Raw genomic sequence first — 17,280 nt, forward strand, 5'->3', positions numbered from 1 at the left:
ATAATCAAGATTTATTTTTTAAATGTTGTTATTAAATAAACATTACAGAAACTTTTGCATATCCAACTTATTTATAGCTTAAGGCATGAAAACCCACATTAGTATGTTGAATTATAAGGATTTGCTGCAGCCTGCTAGCTGACAGCACATCAAATTATTTGCAAATATTTTCTGGAACAGTAACCTTGAAGGATGCCAGCCCTCTTCAGTGTAACCTTATCATAAGACGAGGACTGAGCATGGAGATGAGTTTCTAGGCAAAGAGGGCTTTAGTTTCTACAACCTCTCCTGTGGCTATTTCAGCAAGGAGTTTATCCCTTCTCTCTCAGCCAAAAAGCCTCATTTGTATCTCTTGGGCATTTACATCTCTCTTAGCTACACTTTAAAATGATGGTGTGGAGAAAGCCCTCTTGAGAAATTGTGCTCTGGGCAGGAATTTGTGAGCACATTCGTCACATTTAAGAAGCATAATATCCTCTAGTCTGCAATGACATAGTTCTGTGAAAATTATGTAATCATTTTAACAAAGAGTCTCTAATTGATAGGAAAAGGCAAAAGCAAGATAGAATGGAATTTCAGGGTGAACAATACAAACTCTTCATTTTCATTGCAAACCCATGGACCATCTTCCACAACACCTAGGAGGGCAGCACACTCAGGACCCTGCATTTCCTTAGCCTTGTGGAAACGAGAGTGGCAGACCTCTAGGGAGTCTATTTTTTCCTTAATATCCAATATATCTACCTTTCAAATTCCTTAAATGTGTCCCTTTTTTCCTATCTTCAACTCTTATCTTCAATTCTTTATCTTCCTTTCCATCTAGAAAAATTTTTCTTTTGATGAAAAGCTATTAAGGCCCATTTCAACCATTATGAAGTGGTTGGGTGATTTCAAAATTGTATCTAAATCATTTAGCAAGGTTGGCAGAGTATCTAACTTCCACAATAAGCATTTGCCAAATATTTTAGCCATATCACAGTTACTAAGCTAGCAAGAAAACACTAACCACTTAGCATAAATGTAGCCATGTTAAAATTAAACAAAATTGATTACCTTCAAAATAACCTTTTGTTTTTGTCTCTGAAAAGCAGCCTTGCACATTTGGTATGGGTAAGAACACATTGCTCATCCTGACACTAACATCTTTCATGTCTTAAGCAGGTTCTGTGTTTTTCTGCATTCTTTCATCAATAAAAATAAGCCCATATTTTCCCACTCTTCGGTGACTCTAAAGATTGTTTATTAAGCACCCACTGTGCTCTCAGGGCTATGCTATTAGATATATCTCTGCACTGTGCAATTCCAAGTACTACCAAAACAGTTAGTTCTGTGCTATTAGAAAGACCAGAAGAGCATATTTAGTGAATCTAGCACATTGCTACTAGAGGATAACAACTTTTCCAAATGATGTTACTAATTAAAACAAAATCAAAATTAATTGTTTCACTCATATAGATTGTCAATTCTAACATAATCTCAACAACATTTTTTTAAATGCTTTTATTGGTACATTTTAGGTGTACAGTATGTTTACATTTATCATTGGGTGCTTGTACCTGCACATGATGTATCTTGGTTCTTATTTTTTTTTCCTCATTACCTGTGTGCCCTTCACCCCCTCCACCCTTCCCTAATTACATAATTTCATTTCCATTTTTTTCTTTTCTCATAATTTTTCTTTTCCCTTCTTTCCTTTCCCCTTCCCCTCTCACTTCTCCTACACCTTTGGACCTTTTCCTATTTCAAATTTCAATTATTTGTTTTAGTCATTTTAATCCTTATTTACACTTTCAGTTTCTCACACTAGAGAAACTATTTGGTATTTACACATGTGTGTCCTATTTATTTCACTTAAGAATATGGCCTCAATATGCATCCATTTAGCTATAAATGTCTCTAGTTTCTCATTCTTTATGGCTGAGTAGTACTCCATTTTAAAAAAAAAAAATCACACATCTTCTTTATCCAGTTTCCAGTTGATGGCTACTTGGGCTGTTTCTAAGCTTTAGCTATTACAAACTGTGCCACTATAAACATGGGTGCACATATATCGCTGTTCACCATTTTTATTTCTAATTCCATGGATTTGAGTCCTTTGTTTTTGATTTTGTTTTTTATTTTGGGGGTTTTTTTTTGCTATTTTAGGTCTCTTCTGGTTCCAAATGAAATTTTGGATTGTTTTCTCTAGTTCTGTGAAGTATATTGTTGGAATTTCAATAGGCATTGCATTAAATCTATATAGTAGTTTTGGAAGTATGGCCATTTTCACTATATTGGTTCTTTTGACCCAGGAACAAGGGATGTCTTTCCATTTTCTTATACCCTCCTTGATCTCCTTTTGCAGAATGCTGTAGTTTTCAGTGTAGAGGTCTTTTGCTTCCTTTGTTAGGTTGATTCCTAGATATTTCATTTTTCTGGATGCTACTGTAAAAGGAATTGTTTCCTGAATTTCTCTCTCAGTGAGTCTGCTACTTGTGTATAAGAAGGCTGTTGTTTTTTGAGTGTTGACCTTATATCCAGCTACTCTACTGAATCTGTCAATTAGGTCTAGAAGTCTGTTGGCCAAGTTTTTTGGGTCTTCTACGTAAAGTATCATATCATCAGCAAATAATGACAGTTTAACTTCTTCCTTTCTTTTCTTTATTCCTTTTATTTCTTTCTCTTTTCTAATTGCTGTGGCCAATGTTTCCAGAACTATATTGAACAGGAGTGGTGATAGTGGGCATCCTTGTCTTGTTCCTGATTTTAGTGTGAAAGTTTTCAGTTTTCGACCATTTAGTGTGATGTTAGCCATTGGTTTTTCATAGATAGCCTCAATCAGGTTGAGATAAAGACCTTCTATTCCAATTTTCTGTAGCATTTTTATCATGAATGGGTTCAACAACATATTTATAAAAAGCAAATCCATACAACTACTATGTACATGACTCTGTGGTAAGCACAGAAAACATAGCTACCCTCCCTGATACACACAAAAGAGTTTATAACTGAGTTCAGAAAACAAAACATACACTTCATAACAAAATGGATAATAATGAGCTACATCCACATGGGAACTAGCACAAAGAATCAACAACTGGGATCTCATCTTATTAAAAAGCTTCTGCACTGCAAGAGAAACCACCAACAGAGATAGGAGACAACCTACAATGTGGGAAAAAATTTTTATCAGCTGTTCCTCAGACAAAGGTCTATATATCTAGAATATATAAAGAACTGAAAAAAAATCAGACCCCTCCAAATTTAAAGACCCAATTCAAAAATGGGCATCTGAAATGAACAGACATTTCTCAGACAAAGAAGTAAAAGCAGCAAATAAACAAATGAAAAAATGTTCAACATCACTGGTCCTTCGAGAGATGCAGATGAAAACAACACTGAGATTCCACCTCACCCCAGAAAGAATGGCTGCTATCAAGAAACCAACCAATAACAAATGCTGGTGGGGATGTGGGGAGAAAGAAACCCTTCTCCATTGTTGGTGGGAGTGCAGACTGGTGCAACCACTGTGGAAATCAGTATGGAGATACCTCAAAGAACTAGGACTAGAGGTCCCATTTGACCCAGCTATTCCCCTGCTGGGTATCTTCCCCAAAGAATTAAAAGAATCACACCACACCAATATATGTGCACCTATGTTTACAGCAGCATAGTTTGTAATAGTGAAAGCTTGGAAACAGCCCAAGTGTCCATCAACTGGAAACTGGATAAAGAAGATGTGGTTTTTTAATAAAATGGATACTACTCAGCCATAAAGAATGAGAAACTACAGACATTTATAGCTAAATGGATGCATATTGAGGCTATACTCTTAACTGTAATAAATAGAACACACATGTGTAAATACTGAATAGTTTCTCTAGTGTGAGAAACTGAAAGTGTAAATAAGAATTAAAATGATTAAAATCAATAATTGATAATTTGAAATAGGAAGAAAAGGTCCAAAGGTGTCGGGGAAGTAGGAGGGGAAGGGGAAAGGAAAGAAGGGAAAGGAAAAATTTTAAGAAAAGGAAAAAACAGAAACAAAGTCTTTGTAAATAGGGAAGGGTGGAGGGGGTGAAGAGAGCACAGGGAATGGGGAAAAAATAAAAACCGAGATACATTATGTACAGGTACAAGTACCCAATGATAAATGTAAATGTATTGTATACCTAAAATGTACCAAGAAGAGAATTTAAGAAAAAAAATAATGAGCTACATCCAAAGGCACAGGATATGTGTCCAGAGAAGACAGGAAGAAGTCAGATTCATTGAACATCTACTGAGTGCTGGTATGTGTCATGTGTCTCCATCCAGGCATCTATGGTTCCCAGAACACCTGGGCAAGTGAGCAAACATCTATGCCACAGAAAACAGTTGAAACTGCTTGCCACTGAGGAGAAGAGTCTTACCATCTACACTTTTGTAATTTTTTAACATGAGTACATTTATTTTCTTTTCAATTGAAGCTCACTGATTAAATGCACATACTCATGCCTGAGCCCACTCCTGACCTACATCAGAATTTTTCGTGTTCTCCAATAGGAAACATTAACATATCATGCTAGTCCTGTTAACTGATTTGATCCTTTATCTCTGAGAAAACCAAGGCTCAGAGACACCAAGGCATTTGCTCAAGACAAGGAAGCCACCAAATGCAGGATTTGGATATAGGGCCTCTTGAAGACTGTTAAGATGATTGGGTGAGTTTTGTCTTTATTTTATTAATATGGTATATTAGATTGATTTATTTTTATATGCTGGATCAACCTCGCATTCTTAGGATAAATCCCACTTGGTCGTGGTGTGTAATCCTTTTCATATGTTGCTGGATTTGGTTTACTTGTATTTTGTGAGGTTTGTTTTTTTTTCATACCAGAGATTGAATTCGGGACCTTGTGCTTGCAAGGCAGGTGGCGGAACCACTGAGCTAGATCCCCGGCCCTTACTAGTATTTTGTAAAGGAGCTTTGTATCTACACTGATGTGAGAAATTGGTCTCTAGGTTTTTCTTCTTGTGTTTGGTTTTGGTATCTGGGAAATATTGAATTCTAGAATGAGTTGGGAATGGTTCCCCCTCTTCAATATTTGGAAGAGGCAGTGAAAGGTTTGAGTTAATCCTTCATAGTTTGGTAGAATTTAGCAGTGAAGTCATTTAGTGCTGGGCTTTTATTTTGTGAGTTTTTTTTAAATTACTAACTTAATCTGTTTCCTCTATGCACATTTTCTAGTACTCCTTAAGTCAGTTTTGGTAGTTTTTGTCTTTATAAGCAGTTGTTCATTTCATCTGGTTTGTCTAATTTTATTTTTGTTCCTAGTACTCCTTTGTCATTCTTGTTATTTAGTTAACAGTGTCACTTCTTTCACTTATGGTTTTAATAAGTTGAATCTCCTCTTTTTTTCCTGGTCAACCTAAATAAAACTTAGTCAATTTTTAATTGGTTTTGTTACTTCTATTTTTCTAATCTCTATTTTTTAAATATCCCTCCAATTTTTGTTATTTCCTTCCTCTGCTAGCTTTGGATTTAATTTCTCTTTTCCTAGTTTTTATTACTGCTTTTTTCTGCATCCCATGAGTTTGGTATGTTGCGGGGTTTGAGTTTCTTTTATTGATTCAAAGGATATTCTAATTTCCCTTGTGATTTCTGCTTTGACTCATGATTATTTAGAAGTGTGTTCTTTAATGTCTACATATTTGTAAATTTTCCAAATTTTTTTCTGTTATTGACTTCAGTTTCATTCCATTTTGGTTAAAGAACATACTTTATATGATGTAAACCTTGCAAATTCATTGAGACTAATTTTATATTCAAATATATGGTCTATCCTGGAGCATGTTCCATTTGTACTTGAGAAGGATACGTATTCTGCTATTGTCCTTTAGATCTAGTTAGTTTATAGCATTATTCAAATTTTCTTTGCCCTTGTTTATCTTCTGCCTAATTGTCTATGTGTTATTGGAAGTGAGATATTGAAGTTTTCAAGTATTATTGTCAAACTGGTCTTTTTATCTCCTTCAATTCCCTTCAGTCTTTATGGCATGCATTTTGGAACCCTGGTGTTAGGTACATGTGCGTTTATTATTGTTAAATCTCGCTATTTCGACCCTTGCATCATTATAAAATGTCTATATTTATCTCTAGTAACAAATTTTTTCTAAGAGTCTATTTTATCCAATACAGACTCTGGCTTACAATGTTTGGGCTTACAATTTTTTTGAGTTTGTGATGGTGTGAAGTAACACACATTTGGTAGAACATGTAATTCAAGTTTGGAACTCTGATTTTTCCCCAGGCTGGCAATATACTGTACAATATTTTCTCACAATGTTGGGTGGCAGCAGTGAGCCATAACTTCCAATCTACCACGTGATCACAGAGTGAGCAACCAGTTCTTTACAGTGCACTGATTTGCTAAGCTGCAATGTACAATAGATTAGATGTATTAAATGTATTTTGACAAACATTTTCAGCTTCAATGGGTTTATCAGAATGCAGCAAGTCCAGCTCTTTTTTGATTACTTTTTTTACATGGCATATCTATTTCCATTCCTTGACTTTCAACCTATGGTGTCTTTGAATCTCCTGTACACATCATATAGTTGAATCATTTTTTTGTCTATTCTGCCAATATCTTCCCTATAGTTGGAGTGTTTAATTCATTCCATTTAAAATTATTACTAATAGAATAAGTTCTATGTCTGCCATTTCTCTATTTATTTCATATATGTCTTATGCCTTTTTTGTTCCACTATTCCTCCATTACCACCATTTTGTGTTTAATATTCTTGTATATCATTTTAATTCCATTGTCACTTCTTTTGCCTCTCCAAATCTGTGTTTGCCCTAGAGTAGTAATTATTACCTTAATTTACAATAATCTGACTCAGATTAATACCAACTTAATTTAATATTATATAAAAACTATATTCCTGACCTCCATCCCAGGCTCCTAGGGCAGAGAAGCTCAACCAGTCCCAGCATCCGGAAGGAAGCTCCCCGCCTCCATCCCAGGCTCCTAGGGCAGGGAAGCTCAGCCAGTCCCAGCACCTGGAAGGAAGCTCCCCACCTCCATCCCAGGATCCTAGGGCAGAGAAGTTCAGCTGGTCCCAGCACCCAGAAGGAAGCTCCCCCACTGCCATCCCAAGCTCCTAGGGCAGAGAAGGCGAGCCGTGTGGGTGCCAGAAGCACCCCCTCCCATGGAAATGAGAAGACAAGTAAACAAGTCTCAAAAACAGACTTCCAGATCACCTACAGCAACCCCAAAGGGAAATGAGATGGAACAGTCTGATACTCAACCACCTGGACTCTCTGAACTGGCAACAAAAGAGGATCTGGGAAAAATGAAATCAGAAATAATTACTCAGATAACAGCAAAGATTGTGCTCATGGTGCAAGACATGATTAATAAATCTAGAGAGGACACAGATAAAAAAATAGAGGACCTGAGGAACATGACGGAATCCCAACATAGGAAACAAATGGAATCCATAAAACAGATACAAACAGATTTCCAAGAGATTAAAAACTCCATCAAAAGTCTGTGCAGCAGAATGAACCAATGTGAAGATAGAATTTCACATATAGAAGATAAGATTGCAATTAGTGACCAGGAAAAGAAAAATTGCTTTAAAATTGTAAGGGAACACGAGAAATCAATCCAGCAGCTGCTAGATGATGCAAAGAAGAATAACATAAGACTGATTGGAGTCAATGAAGAAAGAGGAGAGTGTGCAGATGACATAAAAAAACTGTTCACAGAAGTGATGGCAGAAAACTTCCCAAGGAGGGGAAAAGAACTTGACATACAGATAAGTGAGGCATATAGGACTCCAGCTAGCCTTAATCAAAAAAAATCTACACATAGGCATATAATAGTTAGGATTCCAGAAATCCAATAGAAGAACAAAATTCTACAAGCAGTTAAGAGAAAAGAAATAAATCACATACAAAGGAAAGCCCATCAGAATCACAGCAGACTTCTCAATGCAAACCCTCAAGGCAAGAAGAGCTTGGAGTGATGTATTTCAAGCCCTAAAGGAAAACAACCTCCAACCCAGATTGATGCACCCTGCAAAACTATCTTTCAAAATTGATGGAGAAATAAGATACTTTCATGATAAAGAGCACCTCAGGAACTTCATGAATACCAAGCCGGCACTCCAAAAAATTTTAGACAATACCCTAGGAAAAGACAATGAGGATCACAACCCCAGGAAATCCAGCAGAATGAATCCATTGGGCATTACAAATTAAATGCAAAGGGGGAGAATCCAACAAAAAGAAAAAGTCATGACAAGGCTTTTAAAACTTTTAACTTCATCTCCCTAATGAGTGTATAATTCAATCTTATTATTGTACTGATTAGTATTTTTCTGATTCTAGAGTTGCACACCATTCCTTGTGCTATACTGGCTATGTATCATCTTCTTATGTCTACATTTTAATTGGGTTGTCTATTAATGAGCTCTAAGAGTTCTTTATATATTCTGGTCATAGGTTATATGTATTGTAAATATGGTCTGTTTAAGGACTACTTTTCATTTTAATGATGTCATTTAAAGTTCTAAATTTTGTTGGAATCTCATTTATCAATTTTTTTCTTTTCTACATCATGTTTTTTGTATCCTAGGTAGTTCTTGCCTACCCTGAATTCATAAATATTTTCCCTTATAATTTCTTCTTAAAGTTTTATACTTTTAGGCTTTCTGATTTAGGTTCATAGATCTCTTCAAGTTATTTTCATGTATGGAAAAAAAGGGTTGAGGTTAATTTTTTATATAAGGATACCAGGCGTTCTAGTGCCATTTGCTGAAAACACTATCTCTTCCTCAGCTCTTGAATCGAGTTTATATTCTATAAAATGCTAATGTTAAATAATCTTTCAAAACTCAGCGGACCATATATGTGTGGTTCTATTTCTAGATTCTCTGTTTTATTCCAGTGATCTATATGTCTTTCCTTACACCAACACTGCCTTGATTACTGTAGCTTTAGAAGAAGTCTTAAAATTAGGTACTAAACGTCTTCCAACACTGTTTTTGTTTTTGGTTTTGTTTTTAACTTTTCTAGGTCCTTTATACTCCTACATAACTTTTAAATTTCAATATCCAATTCTTCCTTTATAGCAAGTATACACAGACCTGAATTTTTATATATACCTTGTGTTTTCTAATCCTGCTAAATTCAAGTACAAGTTCTAGGGGCTCCTAGAGATTTCTTAGTATTTTCTCTGTAGATGATCATTTCATCTACATATAAAGATTTTGCTTCTGCTGTGCCAATCCTATCCTAGTTGTGTCATTTTATTGCCAGACTATTTTGGTGGGGACTAGGTTTCAAAGTTTAATTGACAGATAAAGAGTAAGCATGTCTGCCCTTGTCCCCCACCTTAAGGAGAAAGCATTGTTATCTTCTCCATTCATATAAGGCATTCTCGCTGGAAGTATGGAGTACATGTCTTTAATCTGTTGGGAAGTTTCTATTCTACTTCTAGGCTCCTGATAGCTTTTACCACGAACAGCTGTGGAATTTAGTTCAATACTTTTTCTCCAACTAGTGACAGGATCATATGGCTTTTTCCTTTCCTCTGTTAAAATGATGACTTTTGGGGGTGGATCTTCCAATGCTGAACCAACACTGCCATCCCTATAACAAAACCACTTTCTACATCCTGCCAGATCTGACTTCTAAGATTTTGTTTTGTTAAACGAATTTCTATCTATGTTCATACTTTTTTCTTTTATTATCTTTATCCAGTTTTAGGATTAGCACAATGTTGAGTTCCTAAAATGAGGGAAGAAGTGTTCCTTCTTTTTTCTGCTTTAATTGTTTGATATAATTCATCAGTTAAAATGTTTATGAGCCTGCTGTTGTCACATAGGTAGGTTTTCAAGCTAGGAATATACTTTCTTTAATAGGTGCTATTCACATTTTGTATTTCCTCCAGAGTCACTTTCATTAATTTGTCTTCCAAGGTACATCTGAGAAGTTGTCAAATTTATTTCAAAAAAGATTTTTGTAATATGCTTTCTATATCTTTTTAAATTCTGTAAAATCTTTGGTAATGTCTCCTAGATCTTAATATTGTAATTTAAAAAATGTATAACTGACATTGTGTTACAGGAAGAAAAGGTCTAAAAGAGCAGGGGAATTGGGAGGGGTAGGGGAAGGGAAAAAAGGGAAAGGGAAAAATATGAGAAGAGGAAAAAAATGGAAACAAGGTCTTTGCAAATAGGGAAGGGTGGAGGGGGTAAAGGGAGGGCAAGAGAAGGGGAAAAAATAAGAACCAAGATACTCATGTAAAGGTACAAGATCCCAATGATGAATGTAACTGTATTTTATACCGAAAATGTACCAATAAACTTAATGGGAAAAAAAAAACTATATTCCTATATAGATCTCTTCTGTTCCTCATACTTTGTTGCTGGCATACAAGTTACATTTTTATACATTGTAGGTCAATTAATACAAATTTATAAGCATTGCTTTATACAGTTTTTTAAATCAGTAAGAATAGTTATAAACAAAAATACATTATTGTTTTGTTTTACATCTACCTAAGTAGTTATCATTACTAGTGCTTTTTATTTCTTTAGATGGATTCAAATTGCTGTCCAGAGTCTCATCACTTAAACCTTAAGAATTCCCTTTAATCTTTGTTCTTCTCAGATAGGTCTATTAGCAACAAAATCCCTCAGTGTTGGCTTATGTGGGAATATTTTTCTCCTTCATTTTTGAAGGGCAATTTTGCTGGATATAATTCTTACTTAGCAGTCTTTTCTTTTGGCACTTTGAATCTGTCACCCACCATCTTTTGGCCTTCATTGTTCTTGATGTGAATGCAGCTGTTGATCTTGTTGAGGTTCCTTCCTATGTGATGTATTGCTCCTTTCTTGCTCCATTTAAGATTTCCTCTTTGTCTGTGACCTCAACAGTTTAATTAAGATATGTTTAAGTGTGAATCCTTTTGAGTTTATTCACTTGATGTTCATTGAATTTGTTGAGTAATATTTTTCATGAAATTTGGGGGATTTGGATCATTATTTCCTAAAATATTTTTCTGGCTCTTCCTCTGTCCTGTCTCCTCTGGCATTGCCAGTATTCATGTTTGTATGCTTCACACTGTCCTACAGATCTGAAGATTATTTATTTTTATTATTATTTTTTTATGTCCTCAGACTGGAAAATTCTTTCCTTGGACTGCTTGAATCTATGGTTGAGCCCTTCCCTCCCCCAATAAGTTTTCCTTTCAGTCATTCTACTTTTCCACTTCAGAATTTCTATCTGATTCTATCTCATAATTTCTATCTCTTTCTATATTTTTTTATTTGATGAGTCATCATTCTCAGATTTTCATTTACTTCTTTGTACATGGTCTTCAGATCTTTGAAAATATTTTAAATAAATGATTTATAGTCATTGACAAGTAAATCCAATTTCTGATCTTCCAGAGACAATTTCTACTGACTGGGTTTCCCCTTGCATATCAATTATTTTGTTTGTTTGTTTATAAGTTTTGTGTTGTTGCTGTTGCTGAAAACTAGACATTTAAAATAATATAATGAGTTTGATCCCCGGTACCAAAAAAAATAAAAATTAAAAATTAAAAATAAAATAAAATAATATAATGTGGAAACTCTGTAAGTCAGACTCTTCCTTCTCCCTATGGTTTATTGTTGTTACTGTTTGTTGCAGATGCTTTTTAGTGACTTTTCTGAACCATTTCTATAAAGTTTTATTCTTTTGGGTGTGTGACCATGGGAATCTTTGCTCAATCAGTTCAATGACCAGCTAATGACTGGGCAGAGATTTCCCTAAATACTTGTAACCAGCAACTCTCCCAGTCTTTCCTGAGGGCTCCTGTATGTATGTTAGGACATTTCTTCAATACTGAGACAGGCAGTTTATAAATCTATCTTGCCCTACACTTCCTGCTTGTGCAGAGCCTCAAAGTCAGCAAAATCTGAGCGCTGAGGGCTTCTCGGGACTTTCCTAACCATCTGCATGGCCCTAGGCAAGTGCACAGCTCTAAGCACATGCAAGAGTTTCTAGCTTCCTAAGACTACATCAGAGCTTCTCAAAGCTCCTTACATATATCTCATTTCCTATATTTTCCTTTTAAGTTTTTTTTGGTTTATATGCTCTTTGCCCCAAACATTATCTACCATCTTAGGAAGACTCAATCAAACAATTCCCTGATTGTTTTAGATAACTGTCCCGGAGGACACTGGGGGAGCTTCCAGCAGATAATAAAGACAGCCTTGTGAGTGGGGTCATTTAGAAACCACCAGACAAGTCAGATAGTAGCAATTCTCTGGAGAGGGAGCTTAGATGGGGCTCTTACTCTGTTCTTTCCTTTCCAGTGGCTGACAGGCTATTGATTTTCACCACAATTGTAGGCCATTGCTTTGTTTGTTTGTTTCTTGTTTTCTTTTGTGTTTTTAGCAGTACTGGGGATTGAACCGGGCCATTGGTTTTTAAGGTTACTACTGCAGAGTTGAGGAGGGGGCAATAATAACAACAAATTGAACTGTGATAAAACTTGCTTTTCATACCAAGAGCCAGCCATTTTTCTCGAATAAATTCTCCCCAAATTCCTGGAAAACTTTGGTTAGTACAGAGGTTGGGAAAAGTAGGTTCAGACCATTTTCTGCCAGTGTTTTCAGTGGTTCTTTAGAGGAGCTGACTTTTTAAGGTTCTTACTCCATCTTTTTTGCTGACATCACTTCAACCCAGGGTCTTTTGAATGCTACCATCCATGGTGACTTCAAGAGGGAGGTATGATTAATGTACCAGAAGTCAACAGTGAGTGTTCTGTTCTTGGAGGCTTCAGTGATCAGGGTAGGATTCAAGAAGCAAAGGAGACTTAATGTTTTTCTTTTTTCTTTTTTTTAAAGTTTTTCTTTTTACAAAAAGAATTTTGGGTTGGGGATGTAGCTCAATGTTAGAGTGCTTGTCTAGCCTGCATGAGGCCCTGGCTTCCATCCTCAGTACCACAAAATGAAAGAGAAAGATGGAAAGAAAGAAGGAAAGAAAGAAAGGATTTTAAGTAGCCTACTTGATAGGATAAAGAGATGGGGATAGCACCTTCTACAAAAGGGAAATAGGTTATTTATTGTTCTAGGAAACTCTTTATGTTTTCAGTTCAGATAAATAGGCCAGTACAAGCTCAATTTTTAAAAATTATCTTTAAAAAAAAAGACTTCCAGAGACTGCAAGCCTCTGGGTCTATCCCAGATCAGGCACAGTATTAGTCCATTTTTCATTACTATATCAAAATACTTAAGGCTGGGTAAATTATAAAGAAAATAGATTTATTTGGGGTAATAGCTCTGATCCAAAGTCAAGAGCCTGCATCTGGTGGTGGCCCTCTCGCTGGCAGAATTCCAAGGCAGCACAGGACACCACATGGCAAAAGACAGGGCATGTGCCTGTGTGTCCGTATCTTCTGATCTCTCTCTTTCTTCATATAAACCCCCCTGTAATTCAATCATGGGAGCTCCATCCTGATGACTTTACTTAATTCTAATCACCTCCCAAAGGCCACACCTCTAAACACCATAGTGGATTAAGTTTCTACTCTCTTAATATTTCATAATTCAGATTAAAGTTTTACACATGAATCCTTGGGGGACACATTCAAACTATATCCAAATAAGAGCCAACACCTACTATGGAAGAGTCTCTTTTTTATTCAACATATTCTTTTTTTGGTTTGGGGGGACTCTTTTTGGTACTGGGGATCGAACTCGGGACCTTGTGCTTGCAAGGCAGGTGGCAGAACCACTCAGCTAAATCCCTGGCCCCATGCAATGTATTCTTAATTGCTCTTCTGTATTTCTAAGCTCTGCATAGTAAAGTATAGTCTTTCCTGATGCATTTGAACAGGAGCATCTCTGACTCTTCTCCATTTGGCTGAGATTGTCACTGGCCAGCTTCAACCAGCCAAAATGATTATCTACTGCTTCTCAGTACTGTAGTTAGCTTAGGCCGACAATAACAGAATATGCATTTTTCTCAGCAACACATGGAACTTTCTCCAAAATAGAACACACACTAGCACAGAAACTTGCTTAAGTAAATGCAAAAGAACTGAAATTATCCCATCCATATTATCAGATCATAGAGCAATGAAATTGGAAATCAAGAGCAAAAGTAGTTAGCTTAAATATATTTGTTCCCTCACTCATTTTCTAGTCACTTATTTATTGAGCATTCACCGTGTGCTATTGCTCTAGGTAATCAGAAGCACTTAGGTATGTGGAAGTAGAAGTTATGATCTTTCCTCCTGTAGGGCTCACATTCTAGACAAGGAGATGGCATTATCAACATATTTCACAAGCAGTGGGGCAGAGTAACCACAGAGCACTGGGCGAACCCAAACAGAGATGATTAGTGCAGGTTTGGGTAAAGAAAAGGCTTCCAAGAAGCTGGCACCTTATGCAAGCTGTAAGAGACAAAGAGTCTTCATAACGTTAGTGGGAGGAGAAGCAATGTGTTTATTTTCTAGAGCTGCCATAACAAAAGGCCACAGATTTAGTGGCTGAAGCCACAGAAATTTATATTCTCAGTTTTGAGTCTGGGAGTCCAAAATCAAGTTAGGTAGGTTTTGTTTCTGCTGGGTTTCTCTCCTTGGCTTGCAGGTGGCTACCTTCTTGCTGTGTCCTCACATGGCTTTTCTTTTGTGCACCCACAAATCCCTGATGTCTGTTCTCCTTGTAATGACCCCCGTCACATTGGGTTAGATTCCCACTTTCAGGAATTCATGTAACCTTAATTATTTCTTTAAAGGTCATATCTCCAAATATAATCACATTATGGGGTGGGATTTCCATACATAAATTGAGTGAGAGAGACACAATTCAGTCCATTATAGGAAATATTCCAGCAAAAGCTCAGAAATGGGAGGAAACACTGAATCTGACATGTACTATAATTTCTGTTGTTGCTTTACCTGCCAACATCTCTACTTCCCAGACATCTCATCTTCTCGAGTTTACATGCCCTTGTTTCACTTTCTTATAATAAAAGAGTACACAGGGATCTTTTTTTCCATGCAGTACAGGGAATTGAACCCAGGACCTTTGTCCTGAATTATATCCCCAGCCCCTCCTTCCTTGTACCTCTCTCTCTCTCTCTCTCTCTCTCTGTCTCTTTCTTGGTCTCACTAAATTGCCTAGGCTAGATTCAAACTTTCCACTCTCTTGCCTTAGGCTTTCAAGTGCTTGGATTCCAGGACTGTGTTACCACATCCAGCTCATGAGAACATTCAGCCATTTTTCTTTAAAAATACATCCAACAAAACTGAAGAAAACGTAAAAGAAAGAAATCACTGGGGCAGATACAGTTGACTAAATACCAAAGTTTTTAAAGTATCAAAGTATTTTAAATATACTGAAGTACGTTGGCCTCTCTATAGTGTGGGCTTGTTATTGGAAAGCAGTAGCCCAGCCAGAACTACATTTCCCAGCCACCCTTGCATCTAGATGTGAGCTATGTGACTCATTCAGGCCAATAAATGAACTTCAGGCCAAAGAAAGTTGGGATGGGGCTCCTTATTCACCCACTGAATAGAGAGGATTACAAGACTCTAGAGGAGAATGATAATGAGCTGGAAGGATCTTGGGTCCCAATACTTGTTTTGGACATGACGTGAGCAAAACTTCACTTCTAGTGTTAGGTCACTGAGATTTCAGGGTTTTTCTTTTACAACTATTTGCATTTCTTTAACTAATACAATCACTGTAATACTGATTTTTAAAAAATTTTTTACATATTCCCTTCTGGTTCTTATCTTCATGAATTTATTTTTACATATTTGTGAGTATAGTGTATAAAGAAACCACATTATTCATTTTCAACATACAGCCTTATTAAAACATTTTCCATGTCCACTATTATCTTCATAGTTATCATTTTCAGTGGCTAGATATTTCACTGAACAAATATAAACATGTCCTCCATTGTTGAACATTTGTTTGTTTCCAATTAGTGCAATCTATTGGGAGAAAAAAAAATTCCATTGCTGGGTTCTCTTCAATAAAAAGGGCAGAGGAGCCTATTATCAAACAACCTTGCATTAGTCAAGTATACACACAGCATTCAGGAGTCAATGTAACTCCTATGTCCCCTTCATGGTTTGGGGGTTTGGAAATCACTCATGTTCTCTTCAGCCCACTGCCAGTTCCTTATCAGAATCTGGGCTCTGGATCGGGACTCTCAGACCACCTCACTGGCCTCTTCTGGGTTACTTCAACCCACCTGAAAACCCACTTCTTTCTCTCTGCTTCTCATCCCTGGGAGCCTCTCCTCCATTTCCAGCATTCTGTTCTATCCGGGGACCCAGAGGATCCCACCACAATCCCCATCTCACACTAATGAAAACATGCATTTCGGAACTTGCCTTAAAGCTGGGTACAGAAAGAAAATGACTTCCCAAGCCATTGTGCCACTCAGGCACATGACAGGAGACAGAAGGTAGATAGTAATTACATAATCCAAGGAGAATTTAACAAAAGGAAGACCTATAAGGTGAGCATGAAGTAGCAAAATCATGCAGTAATAGTGGGGAACAGAGTAGTTTCTGGAAATCAGCAAAAGGTTCTCACCCTTGAATCTCTTTCAGACCTGATCAACTCCTCCGAAGCCCACCTGAATGGTCTCTTCCAGACCCTACCTGTGCCTGGATCCTGATGGCAGAACTACACCACCTAGAGATTCTGCCTCCCAGCATCTACCAGGAATGTAGGCAGCACCTGGGACACAATAGGTGCTCAGTAAATATTTGTTCAACATGAACAATTTCACAAATGATTAAATGGGTAAAGAAGAAGGGAGAAAATAGAGACAGAACCAAGGAAACAAGACACATTACCATTACCCCCCGCCTCAAAATATCCCCCTCACTTTGTACATGTTTGTTCCCTCATTCTTGGCAATGTGTATTAAGTTACTGTAAGAAGTTTCTGAAAATTTAAACATTCACTGTGTTTTTGATCACCTCTTACTTTGGATGCTGTCTTTGCCAATCTTCACACCTCTACAATATAATCAACTATTAAAGACTATCTTAATGTGTCACTATTCCTAAAATTGGAAATATAGTTTATAGCACCTATTGGAAAACTGAATTTTTAGCACCTTTCAAATGTGTTAAACATGCAACAACGAGAATAAAAATGTGTATTTTACCACCAGAGAAATACAGTAAGACTTTCCAGGCATTTAAAAGGGATCACCTAACCCAACCTCTCACCAAAAGATGGTCATGTGAACAAAATAAATATTGAGATTAGTCAATG

The 17,280-nt window shown here is 36.6% G+C and overlaps 1 long non-coding RNA gene across 1 annotated transcript in view; it reads right to left on the reverse strand.

The window, feature by feature from the left end:
- Nucleotides 1-17,280, reverse strand: part of LOC110347808 (uncharacterized) — a 135,167-nt gene that overhangs the window by 38,671 nt on the left and 79,216 nt on the right. The window lies entirely within an intron of this gene.

This window comes from Heterocephalus glaber, unplaced genomic scaffold, assembly GCF_053883595.1.
Source record: "Heterocephalus glaber isolate CG9 unplaced genomic scaffold, H.glaber_assembly_v1.0 deba00001497, whole genome shotgun sequence".
In the NCBI taxonomy this organism is placed as follows: domain Eukaryota; kingdom Metazoa; phylum Chordata; class Mammalia; order Rodentia; family Bathyergidae; genus Heterocephalus; species Heterocephalus glaber.